The sequence below is a fragment of the Ursus arctos genome, unplaced genomic scaffold (genome assembly GCF_023065955.2).
Source record: "Ursus arctos isolate Adak ecotype North America unplaced genomic scaffold, UrsArc2.0 scaffold_6, whole genome shotgun sequence".
Lineage (NCBI taxonomy): Eukaryota > Metazoa > Chordata > Mammalia > Carnivora > Ursidae > Ursus > Ursus arctos.
The window spans coordinates 58,216,822-58,231,676 of record NW_026623078.1 but is presented as its reverse complement, the minus strand read 5'-3'; the positions used below and the strand labels follow the sequence as shown (position 1 = coordinate 58,231,676).

General features: G+C 35.0%; 1 protein-coding gene across 11 annotated transcripts in view; it reads left to right on the top strand.

The window, feature by feature from the left end:
- The window catches only part of EIF3E (eukaryotic translation initiation factor 3 subunit E), a 227,839-nt gene that overhangs the window by 124,740 nt on the left and 88,244 nt on the right, over positions 1-14,855 (top strand). For 4 of the 11 annotated variants that reach the window (XM_057307677.1, XM_057307676.1, XM_057307684.1 and 1 more), the window contains 2 exons: positions 3,905-4,191; positions 12,826-12,977. The exons of 1 other annotated variant lie outside the window; for it this stretch is intronic. The gene's annotated coding sequence lies outside the window, so the exon portion shown is untranslated. Of the gene's footprint in view, positions 1-3,904; positions 4,192-12,825; positions 12,978-14,013; positions 14,087-14,855 lie in introns of those variants that run through there. 6 more of the 11 variants (XM_057307681.1, XM_057307683.1, XM_057307682.1 and 3 more) reach the window with 4 other exon arrangements.

Below are 14,855 nucleotides of genomic sequence, written 5' to 3'. Positions count from 1 at the left end.
TGCAGTCAGGTTTTCAGTGGCCTTCTCTTTGAAAAAAAAGAGCAACTAAGGATTACCAGACAAATAAACAAGGGAATGGAGACTATTAAGGGAGAAGAAAAGTTTACTTAAAGAAATCATCTTAAGATATATAAGATATAAATATTATAACCATGAGGCAAGATCAGTATGCTATTGAAAATGGAGGGGGAATTATTCATAATTTTTTAAAGAGCTTTTGGAATTTAAAAAAATGTAGAAATCAAAAACTCAATAGAAAGGCTGGAGAATAACACTGCAGAAAACTTTCAGAGAATAGAGTAAGAAGACAAACAAAAAATAGGAAAAATAAGCAAGTAGAGAACTAATCCAGGAAATCCAATACCCAAATACAAAGATTTCCAGACAGAGAAAGTGCACAATGGAGTAGATGAAATAAACAAAGAGTAATACACAAAAATGTCCCCAGAACTGAAGGACATGCGTTTGCAGATGGAGGGGTCTGATGAATGTATCTGCCTTGGCATACTGGGAAAAAAATGATCCATACTAATGTCAATTATCATACATTTTATGAATACTGGGAACAAAGAGAAAATTCACCCACTTCCAAAGAGAAGGTACAAAGAAGAGTCAGGTATTAGAATGGCTTTGGACTTCTCAACAGCAGCCCTGGAATATATAAGACATTGAAACAATGACTTTGAAAATACTGAGATTTTTAACCTAGAATTCTATACTCTGACTACTAATCAACCGTAAGGGAAAATAAAGACATTTCAAACATCTAAAGTCATGGAAATCGAGCGGCTGTGACTCTTTCAGTAAACTGTTAGAGGATGTGTTACACTAAACAAGAGCATAAACCAGGAAAGAAAAGATATAAGATATACAAAAGATGCAGGAAATTGGGGAAAGTCAAACAACTCCAGGGAAGATTTCTTCCAGGAAAGTGAAATTAGTAGGATACCTAATACGTCTGGATGTATTTGGAAGGATATAAACAACTAATAGTGGTTGAAATTAAATTATATGTTTAGTTATATATATAAAACTACTAACCAAAAGATTATATATGTAAAATCACTAATCAAAGGGGAAAAAAAAACAAGACAATGAACTAATAAAAGGAAAGTAAAATTAATCCCTAAAATTATAGTATGTGGCTCAGCAGGAGATACGTTTAACTATCTGTAAGAATTCAAACACAGTGGAATATTACTGAGCCATCAAAAATGAAATCCTGCCATTTGCAACAAGGTAGATGAAACTAGAGGGTATTATGCTAAGCGAAATAAATCAGTCAGAGAAAGACAATTATCATATCATTTCACTCATATGTAGAATTTAATGAACAAAACAGTGGAGCATAGAGGAAGGGAGAGAAAAATAAAACAAGATGAAATCAGAGAGGGAGACAAACCAAAAGAGACTTTTAAGCATAGGAAACAAACTGAGGGTTTCTGAGGGGAGATGGGTAGGGGGATGGGGTAACTGGGTGATGGGCATTAAGGAGTGCATGTGATGATGGGGCGCCTGGGTGGCACAGCAGTTAAGCGTCTGCCTTCGGCTCAGGGCGTGATCCCGGCGTTATGGGATCGAGCCCCACATCAGGCTCTTCCGCTATGAGCCTGCTTCTTCCTCTCCCACTCCCCCTGCTTGTGTTCCCTCTCTCGCTGGCTGTCTCTATCTCTGTCAAATAAATAAATAAAATCTTTTAAAATAAATAAATAAAAAAGGAGGGCATGTGATGTAAAGAGCACTAGGTGTTATATACAACTGATGAATCACTGAACTCTACCTCTAAAACTAACAATACACTATATGTTAATTAATTGGATGTAAATTAAATTAAATTTTAAAAAAAGAATTCAAACATTGAATATTGATTTAACTAAACATGATATAACTATATTGGGAGGAGAAGAGTACAGGGGAAAAATATATAGGTGGAGTGGGGGATAGAGACAGCCAGCAGGATGAATGGTTTCAAACAAAAATGAATGCTAAATCTTTATCTGGAGGGAGATGACATAAGATAATATCTAAAATTGATCGAGATGTAATAAAACCATGTTGCTTAGAAATATGCAGATAAGTTAAAAATAACAAAAAAATTAATTTTATTCCTGGAAATTAGGAAATGGGAGCAGAAAGGGAGAGGGAAAGTGTTTTTTGGAACAATTTACATTAAATATGTGCATGCATATTTTGGATAAAAATTTAAAATACACAGAAATGGAAAACGGAAAAAGAACAGCTGCAAGCTAGCTTAAGATTCCTTATAGTAATAATTTTGATGAAGAGTTAAGAGGAAGGCAGTTGGCTTTTACAAAGAGGTGACCGTTTGAACAAATAATGTGAAAAGTGTAGAGAATGATAGAAATAAAGGCTCATGGAAGTTGTCTGCATCTGTGTTTGGGGCCCTGGGAACATGGACTGTGTAACTTAAAGTATGTTATTACTATCAATAATTTCTAATGAAATAGATTAATTCTACATACAAAGGGAGGTAATATTTAATATTAATACTTAATAATCTGCAGAGTTCCTAGAGACACTGTTCAATATTAATTTTTAAGTTTACAATCCCACATATTTCTATAATATTTAGATTGAATTGAACTGAATTTAGTTAAATCTCAAAGAAAACATGTGAGTCCTGTTATTTTGTTGGACCACACGTAGAAAAGATAGTAGTTAGAAGCAAAACTCTTTAGATTTTCAAATTCCTGATGTTTGAATGATTTTCCATTAAAATCCAGCAAGTTGCAAAAAGAGGTTTATAGATATTTAATAACAGAGCTTCCTATTGATGACAACACTTGGCTCTTATGGCACATTTTTCAAAATTTTAATGATTAAGTAGTTTCCATTAAAATGAATATTTTTTAGTTTTTAATTGTAAATTAAAAATATCATGTATATAATCATTTTAAGAAGTTATCTAATACCTTTATCATTTAAAAGGGAAGAATGTTGGGACGCCTGGGTGGTGCAGTCCATTAAGTGCCGACTCTTGGTTTTGGCTCAGGTTGTGATCTCAAGGTCATGATCTCAATGTCATAAGATCCAGCCCCATGTTGGCTCAGCCTGGAGTCTGCCTGAGATTCTCTCTCCCTCTCCTTCTGCCTCTCCCCCTGAATTCCCACACGTGATGTCTCTCTCTCTCTCAAATAATAAATAAATATTTTTTTAAAAAGTAGAAAAAAAATAAAATGGAAGATTGTTTTGCCAGCTTTAGCTAAAAAATATTCAGGAGAAAAATTACCATAAATGTTCTTATATTCTGGCAATTTTCTTGTCATAGCTGTCACTTATATTTGGTGACATGATATAACAATTAATAAAATATAAAAAATCTTTATAAACAAAATTATTTTAAATTAGAGGTTTTTTAAAACTCAGAATCTTACAGAATTTGCCTATATATGTGTATGTATAAAGGTATGTATATAGGATCTAATTAGAATTGTCCTTGGACATTTACTTAATCCATTCTCCATTTTTGTCCAAACAGGAAATTGAAGAACAGAATGGTTTAGTGGTTCCCTAATGCTAATATGACACAGCTGATTCGTGGAAAAGCAGTTAAAAAAAAACCAAAAAACCCTTAGTCTCCTGATCCTCAGTCCATTCTACTTCTGTATCATCAGTTGTAAAAGAAGAAAAAAATCTAATTTTTGGTCATTATGAATTTAAATGAAAATTTTTTAAAAACATAATTTATTATTTGATGACAATAGCAGGAGGAAATGGACTTTTACAAATTATTCAATCAGAGTTGGGACAGAAGAGATTTATTAAGGAAAATGGGGAAATTTTGGTAAAGTTGTAGATTGGCAATATGTCCCAATCAGATTTCCTATACATCTATTTAACCCTAAATAGCATATCTATAAAAATAACCTTTCTCACTCTTCAGTCTATGCAGCACAGGAAGATGGAACTCTGGAAGAAAGCCAATCCTACTGGCCTAAGAATTTAGAGAACTGAGTTTGGATCTGTCTGAGCAGCTAAAATCTAAGGTGAAATTCCCTAACAGAAGGAGCTACTGAGTGAGAAGTCTGGAAATCTGCATGTAAACTTCCCTCAAGTTGTTGGCTGATTGCCTGTAAATATGCCAGTGACAGTCCAAGGAACCTAGCAGAAGGTAACAACTGGGGAAGGTTCTAAGAGCTAAGCAGAGATTTTAGCTGCTGCCCACCACAGGTAAGACACACTTTGGAGCTGAAATCCAAGCAAGTTAAGTGACGTTGGTAAACACCTTGGGCTTTCCATGAAGTTAGGAATAAAGACTACATCACCAAATCTAAAACATAAACCTGTCCTTAAAAAGTGAAAACTGAGCTTCCCCAAGTTAAAGGTGATCCGTCTGTAATTTAACTGCCTGCTAGAACAAAACTCAATACTTTTCAGAGGAAGATCCAGAGACTCTGCAATGTATTATCCACAGCATAACAATAAAAAATTACTAGAATGGGAAAATGTGACTTATAGTCAATAGAAGGAGACCAACAAAGGACCTAGGTGTTAGAGTTGGCAGAGAAAGACTTTAAAATAACTGCGATATATATGTTTAAATGTCTACAAGAAAAGATGGATATAACATATAAAGAAATGGGTCATGGGGAATAAAGATTAGAAAAGCAGAAAAGAAACTGCCCTTATTCACAGACAACATGATTCTACATGATTCTCCAAAAATCTAATAATTCCAATAAGTGAATTCAGCAAGTTTCTAGGATATAAAAAGTCAGTATTTCGCTACTATTTCAACGAACAATTGGAAATAACATTCAAAAATAAATATCCTTTATAGTAGTGTCAGAAAACATTAAATACCTTAGAATAAATTTTTGAAAAGGTACCAAAGACCTCTACTTTGAAAACTACAAGTCTGCAGGAAGAAAAGCCTAAAAAGTAAAGAAATACACCATGTACATCATTGCAGGATGATATTGTAAAGATGTCATTCTACCTAAAAATAATCTACAGAATCAGTATAATTCCAACTCAGAATGCTGTTTTTTAAATGTAAATTGGTAGTCTAACATTAACTGTTATATGGAAAATGCAAAGGACCAAAAGAGTTAAAATAATCCTGAAAAAGAAAAGACAGTTTGGAGAACCTAGACCATCTGATTCTAAGACTTACTATAAAGCTATAGCAATTAAGACAATGTGTTATTGGCATAAGAAAAGACAAATAGATGGACTGAACAGAATAGAGAATCTAGAAATAGACCTCCCCACCATATATATTCAGCCAATTGACAGAAAGGCCAGAAATTCAGTGGTGGAAAAAAAAAATATTTTGAACAAATGATGCTAGAACTGGATATCTGTATATCCTGACCAATACATCACAACATAAAAAAAATAACCTGAGGTGGATTGTAAACCTAAAAATAAAAACCAAACTATAAAATCCTTAGAAGGAAGCATAAAGAGGGGCACCTGGGTGGCTCAGTTGTTAAGCGTCTGCCTTCGGCTCAGGGTGTGATCCTGGCGTTCTGGGATCGAACCCCACATCAGGCTTCTCTCCAGGGAGCCTGCTTCTTCCTCTCCCACTCCCTCTGCTTGTGTTCCCTCTCTTGCTGGCTGTCTCTGTCAAATAAATAAATAAAATGTTTAAAATAAAAAAAAGAAAAAGAAGGAAGCATAAAGAATATCTTCACAATAATGTAGTAGGCAAGGATTTCTTGGTATGTAAAAAGTAGTAACCATGAAAGAAAAAAAAGATACATTGGACTTTATCAAGATTAGATATGTCTGTTCATCAAAAGATACCCTTAAGAAAATGGGAAAGGTAAATCACATATTCACTATCAAGCCTTAGTGAAGCTATACTGCACAACTTACATGCAATGGAAATATGATTTTAACACAGGTCTTTTGATTTTATTCATATTTTGTTCTAGAGAAATGGAAATATCATTAATCTTGACACTGCAAAAGTACAGAAGTTGAAGTTTAAGAAATGGGCAGCAGAAATGGAAGTTTGGATAATGATGTTAGTAGCATCTTACTAACATGAAAAGTAAAGAGAACGACTTCGTAGTTGGACGGAACAGGCAATAGCAATTTCAGTGTAATATTTAAAGTCAGTCAGTAACCAGTACAAATCAAAGTAACAATAGGATTATTAAATCTTAGGATAATAATAGGATTATCAAAACAAGTAGCAAGTAACATGAGTAAACTAAATACTCACCACTTATAGTTGAGAAATAATAGATAATATCCAAAGTTGATAAGTCAAAAACTAGCAGTAAAACGTAAACATTTAACCTGGGGAAAACTGATTTAAGGATGGAGGAGGGGATTCTGCTTTTCATTTTATGTCCATTCTCTAATATTTAATTTTTTCCATACATGTGCATTTATTGCATTGTTTTTAAACAAGCAGAGAGGTGAATAGATAATCAAAAAAGAGGGAGGGAGAGAAACCTACATACCTAGAGGTTATCACTGCATAATGAAGTTTCAGATGATTTCTTTCTTCATTACACCTGCCTGTATGGCTGACAATATTTGTATAATTATAACATGAAAATAAAGATGGTTTCCCTTTGAAGAACCAGAAAATCTCAGATTTAAAAATATCAAGTGAATTACTTCAAATCAATTGAAGTACTTTATTGCCTACCAGAAAATAACATCTGGCAGTGTTGGAGCTTTCTGGTGGGAAAACACTTTAGAATGTCAAAGTACTATTAACTTCTTAGTTTGGATCCCAAGGATTACACCGAATACAAACTACTGTTGTTTCAGTTGATGAATTCTGGAGCATCCTTAGCCTCAAAGTGCCATGTAGGACTGAAGAATACTTCCCTACAGTTGAGCAGAAAGTTCTCACAATAAAATTATGGTCAAATGTCACTGAGTTCTTTGCAATTACTGTGGGAGTAAAGAAATCCTAAAAATACCCCTATGGTAGTGTCTTTATGGTTTGTACTGACATAAACTCTTTTGGGATTCTTCTCTAAGATGAAGTCTACACCCATAATTATGTCATCATGTATGCAGAAGTGTCATTTTTGCTCAGTTCTTGTAACTTCTTTATAAGCCTGGAAGAAAAATAGCTAATGGTGACGGCCAGAGCCATCTGCCACTTGGATACTAGTGTTCCCACTAGAACTGTGATGTTGGTTCATCTATATCCTAAATTAGGTGTGTAGAGAAAAAAATTACATGCCTGTAAGACTGCATTTTATAGCTAGCAGATTGTTGTTCCAGAAACTAGTCATCAGGTTATCTTGGCCATTGTAAATTCAGTACATTTGGGAATTATTCTCAAGAAAACATTGGGTAGAAGCTCTAACTAGTGGCTTGGACTTTGTTTGACTACCGCAAAGACTGGAAAAAAGTAAAGCACATATGAAGCTCTGGTGTATAATATAGCGATTTAATTCCATGATACATGATGGTGAAACCTTGATCAGGAATCCTCATTGATTTTGTAAGATTATATTAATGGTTTATGGTAGACTCCTTCACAAATGGAAATGAAATGTTCCCAATTCCCCTATTGTTTTATTCCTAAGTTTGGGCCAGATATTTGCAATCAACTAATGCTATGTGTGTGCATTTTTTTCCTTAGTTAAATTTAGGATTCTCTAAGAAACTTGCTTGCAGAAATATAGTGAAAGAGTTAAAAGTAGGGATTTTGAAGTCAGACAGATTTGGTTCTGAATCCCTCAAGCTCGATTTGCTAGATAATATTCATCAACACAGCCATTGTGAACCTCAGTTTTCTTATCTATGAAAAAGGAATGAAAGCACAGAGAGTTGTTATAAAATTAAATATGATAGTTTATGTAAATCACCTAGTGCAGTGGTTCCCAAGTTGTATGCACATTGGATTCTCCTGGGGAGCTACAAAAAGACCTACTGGTTCCTGTGTTCCATCCCAAAAGACTGTGATTTAATGGGTCAGAGGTGTGACCTGAGTTTTGAAATTTTGTAAAGGTCTCTAGGTGATCCTAATATACAAACAGGTTTGGAAACCACTGACCTAGTGCATAGCAACACAGGCATAAGGTGTATATGGCCTAAGTGTTTTAAAAACATTATCTAACTTAATATTTGTAATAATCTGAAGAAACAAACACTATACAATTCTCAATTTCCAGATGATAACCTGGGGTTTAGAGATATTTGATAACATAATCAAGGCCAAGTGATTATTACAAAGCAGAATCAGTATTTAAACCCAGTTTGTCTGAATCCAAAGCCAAGCCCTCAGTTGTAATGCTATCTAGCCCCAAGCAAATTTCCTATCCATAACTTTCCCAACCCAATTGAAGTATGGCATATTGACAATCTCAGTTTTGGGGGGAAAAAAGAAAGAAGAAAAAAAAGACAAAACACACACACACACACAAAAACCCCACCAGAGTTGTGGGTAAACACTCAAGAAATCAGAGAAACAACTACTTTGTCTCAAGCAAATGGTCAGACTGAAAGCATGGCATAACTAAGGATTATTGCAGGAAATGCGATAATAAAGGTTAGGTATATTTCCCATAAATAAACATACCATTCCATGTTAGACAATAGTTCTTAGTCCTGCCAAATTTAATTTCCTTAAATTTTTTAAAAAGATTTATTTATTTGAGAGAGAGAGTGTGAGAGTGTGTGAGCTGGGGGAGCTGTGGAGGGGAGAAGGAGAGAGAGAATCTCAAGTAGACTCCCTACTAAGCGTGGAGCCCAATGCAGGACTAGATCCGCCCTGAGATCATGACCTAAACCGAAACCAAGAATTGGACGCTCAACTGACTGAGCCACCCAAGCACCCCAGTCCTGGCGAATTTTTTAATAGAATTTTGCATGAAAACTCACTCCAGTTTCCTTCTGAATGGATCAAGGACTCAAAAGACAAAGATTTCTTTTGGAAGTTATACTCAGCACTTACTTTTCACTTATCTGTACTACGATAGTTAGCATTTGTCAAGAACTAGATTGAAGTTCAATAAACTCCAAGATACAAGTGAAGTGATAAAGCATTACCATTTTACTATGAGTATATCCTTCACAGAACCATCTTGAACTGGATTTTTTACTCCAGCTTCTCAGAACAGACTAGAATAACTGAGAGACTTTTTAAAAAACAAAAAGTCCCCACAAAACAGCTATTCTCTGTCATAACACCTGGGTTGTCTAGGTATCCAACTGAAGAAAACAAAATTAGAGGGCAAATACTGTCTGATTTCAAGACTTATTATAAAACTGCAGTAATTAAGACAGATGTATTGGCATAAAGATCAACAATGGAACACAATAGAGAGCCCAGATATAGACCCACATGTGTCTAAACAACTGATTTTTGACAAAAGTACAAAGGCAATTCACTGGAGAAAAAGTAATCTTTTCAACAAGTGGTGCTGGAATATTTGTATATCCATATACAAAAAAAAAAAAGAGAGAGAGAGAGAGAACTTCAACCCATACCTCTTACCACATACCAAAATCAACTCAAAATGGATCACAGATTTAATGTAAAAATCTAAAACTATAGAACTTCTGAAAAACAACATGAGACAAAATCTTTGAGACCCTGGGTCTAAACAAATATTTCTTAAATACACCACCAACGACACAATCCATAAGAGAGAAAAAAACCCAATAAATTGGACTTCATCAAAATTTGAACGTTCAATTCTTCCAAAGATCCTATAAAAGAATGAAAAGACAATCCATGGATTGGAGAAAACACTTGCAAATCATAGATCTGATATAGAACTTGTATCCAGAATATATAATGGACTTTCAAAACTCAATAATAAGAAAACAACTCATTTATTTTTTTAAAAGGGAACAAGTGGTTTGAACAGACACCACACCAAAAATATATATGGATAACAAATGAGCATGTGAAAGGATGCTCAGTGTCATTTGTCATTAGGTAAATGTAAATTAAAACTGCAATGAGATACCACTACACACCTAACAAATTGGTTGAAATTAAAGTAACTGACCAAATCAAGTAAAGTAACTGACCAATCAGCGAGGATGTGGAAGAATCAGAATTCTCATTCACTGCAGGTAGAAATAAAGCATTTCAGCCCTTCGGAAAAAAGCTGCACAGCATCTTAAAAAATTAAATACACACCTACTGCATGATTTAGCCATTCCACTACTAGGTATTTACCCAAGAAAAATGAAAATAGACATCATAAAAAGATTTGAATACAAATATTCATAGTAGTTTTATCTACAATAGCCCCAAACTGGAAACAACCAAATGTCCTTCAATGGGTGATTGGATAAGCAGATTATGGTATATCCATGCAACATCCAACATGCAGCATGGATAAATATCAGAATAATTATGCTGAGTAAAAGTGTTACAAAGGGATTTCTCTAAATTAAAAGTAGCCAAGAAAAAACCAAATACATGTTGTATGATTCTATTTATATAAAACTGTAGAAAATGCAAACTAATATATAATGACAAAAAGCAGACCAGTGGTTACCTAGACTAGGGTAGGGGAGGTAGAAGGGATTAGAAAAAGACACACAAAAACTTTTGCGCATAATAAATATGTTTATTACCTTAATCATGGTATGGTTTCAAACGGGTAGGCATGTGTCAAAAGTTGGACATGTTTTAATACATTTTAAATATGTATAGTTTTTTATATCAATTATATCAATAAATCTATTGAACATATACATTTTTAAAAAAGCTCTTCTCTTCTTGATTAAAGACTTCATTCGCGAAATAGAAAAACATTACATATGATTGTGATATTTTTATTTTGTAATTGTTTCTTTTGATTACACGTTGCTGTGATTTCTGATAGGGTTAGGCTTCATCTTCTAGTAATAAAAGATTACCATTTTTAAAAAGCCTGCTTTATTGTTTAAAGACAGCACAAATATCTTAATTAATTGTCTGGATGAAAATAAAAACTCCTTCTACCTCAAAAAGAAATTAGGAGTATCATGGATTAGGGAAAGTTGTATAAAAAATTTTATTTTTGAAATTCAAAAACTGGTGACCGTATTCAATAGTTTGCAGATTTATCTCATGTATCCTGATCCATCATTTAACAGGCAATTATGAGAGCACACTGCTGGTGAGAATATCCGTTCTCATAACTAAAAACATATCTGCCACACTTAAGTACATTTAATTTCTGAGCGTCAGTTTGCTAAAGCTTTTGTTTGTCTTTTTCTCCTTTCTTCACCAAAGGTAAATGGCACAGTAGAATCTTTAGAGACAAAGTTGCATTTCAACAAGCTGGTTTTGGGATTTGTTCATGTCCTGTGCTTGCCATTATTTATTGCTTTATAAAGGTTATAGGTAGGTAAATATAACTAAAGGTCGATGAAACAGAACATTTTACAGAACACCCCATTCACTTAACATATTATTAGAACTTCTAGCATTTAAAATTATTTTCAAGAATGAATATATTAGAATTATTACAACTGAAATATTCATGACATATCCATATAGATAGGAACAGATGGTTTTTATTTATTTTTTACTTAAAAAAATTTTTTTAGATTTTTTTATTTATTTTTTAAAGTAATCTCTACATCCAATGTGGGGCTTGAACTTACAACCCTGAGATCAAGAGTTGCATGATCAGGGGTGCCTGGATGTCTCACTCAGTTAAGCATTTGACTCTTGACTCCTGATTTTGGCTCAGGTCATGATCTCAGGGTTGTGAAGTTGAAGCACTGGTTTGACATGCACTGGGCATGGAGCCTGCGTAAGATTCTCTCTCCAAAGGAAAAAAAAAAAAAAAGAAGAAGAAGGAGTTGCATACTCTACTGACTGAGCCAGGCAGGCACCCTGGAATAGTAGATGTTTTGTTTTTAAAGATTTATTTATTTTGAGAGAAAGAAAGAGAGAAAAAGGAGAGAGAGCACCTGTGAGCAGGGGGAGGGCAAGAGGGAGTGGGAGACACTCTCAAGCAGACTCCCCACTGAGCACAGGGCTTGATCTCACAACCCTGAGATCATGACCCGAGCTGAAACCAAGAGTCCAATACTCAACCAACTAAGCTACACAGGCGCCCCATACGGATGGCTTTTAAATGCCTATAGAGAAGATTCCACAACTTTGCTTTTCTAATTTATTTTGTGGTATCTTTACCTTAAAGCCAGGACTAAAAGGAAATTCTTGCTTATTCACAATTTTGATGAATGACATATTCATAACTAACTTAATATACTGGTTAATAGGAGTTGCTCTATGTAGTATACCCGGATTTCCAATTTATAAAAGAAGTGTATTGTAATGAAATCTACTAAAATGAGGCCCTAGAATACCTAAAACAATCTTAAAAAAGAAGAATAAAGTATGAGGCATCACTCTTCCTGATATTAGGGCCATTTATATAACAACAGTAATCAAGACAGTAGGGTACTGGTGGAGGAAAAGATGGATAGATCAATGGAAAAGAAGAGAATCCAAGAAGAGACCTACACCCTCTCAATGTCAGTATCCTGGTTGTCATATTATATGAAAGTTTTGCAAGATGTTAGCACTGGGTGGAACTGGGAAAGTGTACAAGGGATTTCTCTAAATTATTTCTCACAAGTGCATGTGAATCTATAATTATCTCAAAATTATAAGTTTAGTTTTAAAAGTAAAATAATAGCAAATGGAATGGAATATAATTATTCTGTTTCATTTTAAAATGAAATACGGGATTTTACAATTCTTGGTGGTTTTTATTATAAAGATAATTACCATATATAAAGAGTAGAAAAAAACAACTCATTATTTAAAATTTTTAGTTAATTCGATTTTCTATGAATAGGCATTGACTGTACACAGAATTGTAGTAATAAGACCTCTGAGAGTTCTGTAACCTTTTCCAGGTTTCAGGAAGATAAGCCATAAGCAACTTAACAACCCAGAAAGCTGCTGGCCTCCAGGCATGACCTGGGTCCAGGCCACCTGATTGGTTCTTATGTAATGCAATAAGAAAAGGATTTTCTCATCAGCATATCAGAATACTCAAATTTTGCCTGTGAGTATCTATTTCACAATCTTGAAATATATAAGCAAGAATACATAAAATTGGAGCACAACATTAAAATATTTGTACGAGGTTATTTTTTCATACTATCTTTGCGAGTAATCCAACCTATGATGTTATAATGGTTGTTATAATTATGAAAGTCTGTTTTGTTTTGGGTTTTTTTCCCTAAAGCATGGTCTTTTCTATGTTTTTAGAAGAGACTAACATTATAAGAGTGAGCTGGTAAAAATGTTATACATTTTGATTTAGACACATTTTCAAACATAACCTCACAAGCTTTTAGAAATATATGGATAGTTGAAAATGTTTCATAAAGTGCTTTATCAAAACAAAATTGTAAAAGTAAAAACAAAAATTGTCGTTTTTTTTTCTGCTTGTCCACTTCCACTGCAACCATCTTGATTCACGCTTTTACCTCAAATGACTTGCCTGAACAATTTAAGCAGCCTACTAATTTCTTAGCTCTGACCTATTCTCATTTTCCACCCCTAGTCCATCCCCCTCACTGTCCCCATAGTGATCTTTCTAATAAGAAATCTGCTTACCTTCTGTCTGCTTGAAATCCAATCATTGCTTCTGATCACCTAAAATATAAAATCTAGACTTTGCTGGGCATCAAGGCTACCTAAAAGTTGGCCCAGCCTACCTGTTACTACTAAATACACATCCGTACTCTACAGTGGCCACCCTCCTCCATCTTCTCAGAACACACCACACTTTTGCTCATGTGGGCCCTTCCACCTAGAATGCCCATCTTTGCCTCTGCCTGGTCAATGATCTCACCTCCTCTCTGAAGTTGTCCTCAATATTCTGAGGCAGTTCATCACTCCTTTTTTTTTTTCTTTTGCTCTCTGGGGATTTTATATGGAATAATAGTTACTATTTCTTGAGCGCTTACTAGGTACCAGGCACTGTGCCTAACTAAGCATCTTACAGACGTGATCTCATCTAATCTGCCCAGCAGCCCTATGAGGTCATGGGGCACTTTTCACACTGTCTTCTCATTCATTGTTTTCATGTCCAGATCCTCACTAGAAGAGACCAGTCTCATTCATCTTATCTGAACAACCTCCTCGCATAAAGTCTGATCAAATCAGGTGCTCAGTAAATATTTTTGAGTGAGTGAATGATGGAATGAGTCAAATGAAATAAACAAATACAATAGGGTGCCTTAAAAAGTAACTTATTGGAACTGGCTTCCCATACATGTATGTGGCCAGAGCCCTGGAATATGCATCTTAATGCAAATATCTCTCTCCTTGCCCCTGGCGTGCTGCCTGATCAAGTAGACCTTTTTAGTTAACTGCCCGCCTCATAAATGATCCCCTTTTTAAATAAGTGCCCCCTTCCCCATGTAAGGGTGAGTCCTCTACAATGTGTTTCTGCCATATTAGCCTGCGTCTCAGAGTATAGGTGAGTAGATCAGAATGGGCACTTAACTTGGCTGGGCCAGAGCTTCTCAGAGTCTATGTACTTGTAAGGAAGGAGCCTCTGAGCTTGGCTCTGTCACCTAAAGGGAGAAGCTGGGGCCACCAGTAGTGATGTATCTTGAGTCTGTTTCCCACCAGAGGGACCATTTTATTCATATAAGAAAAGGGCAGCCGTCTAGGTAGATGCAATTTCAGGTGCAGGGTACAAATACATGCAGTGACCTTGAGTAGCCATAGTATTTTCCTTTGTAGCTGCGGAGGCAGAGAGAGCTGGGTTGCAGAAAGAGCAGAAAAGACCAGATATCTCAGGGTGAGTGTGCGGGGAAAGAATAAACCAAAAATCTGCCAAGAAGCAGCAGTTTATGAGAATTAGAGCATAAGCCAGCAAGAGAGGAAGGGTCAGAGGGAACCACTGCCTGGTTCCTGTCAGCTTTCC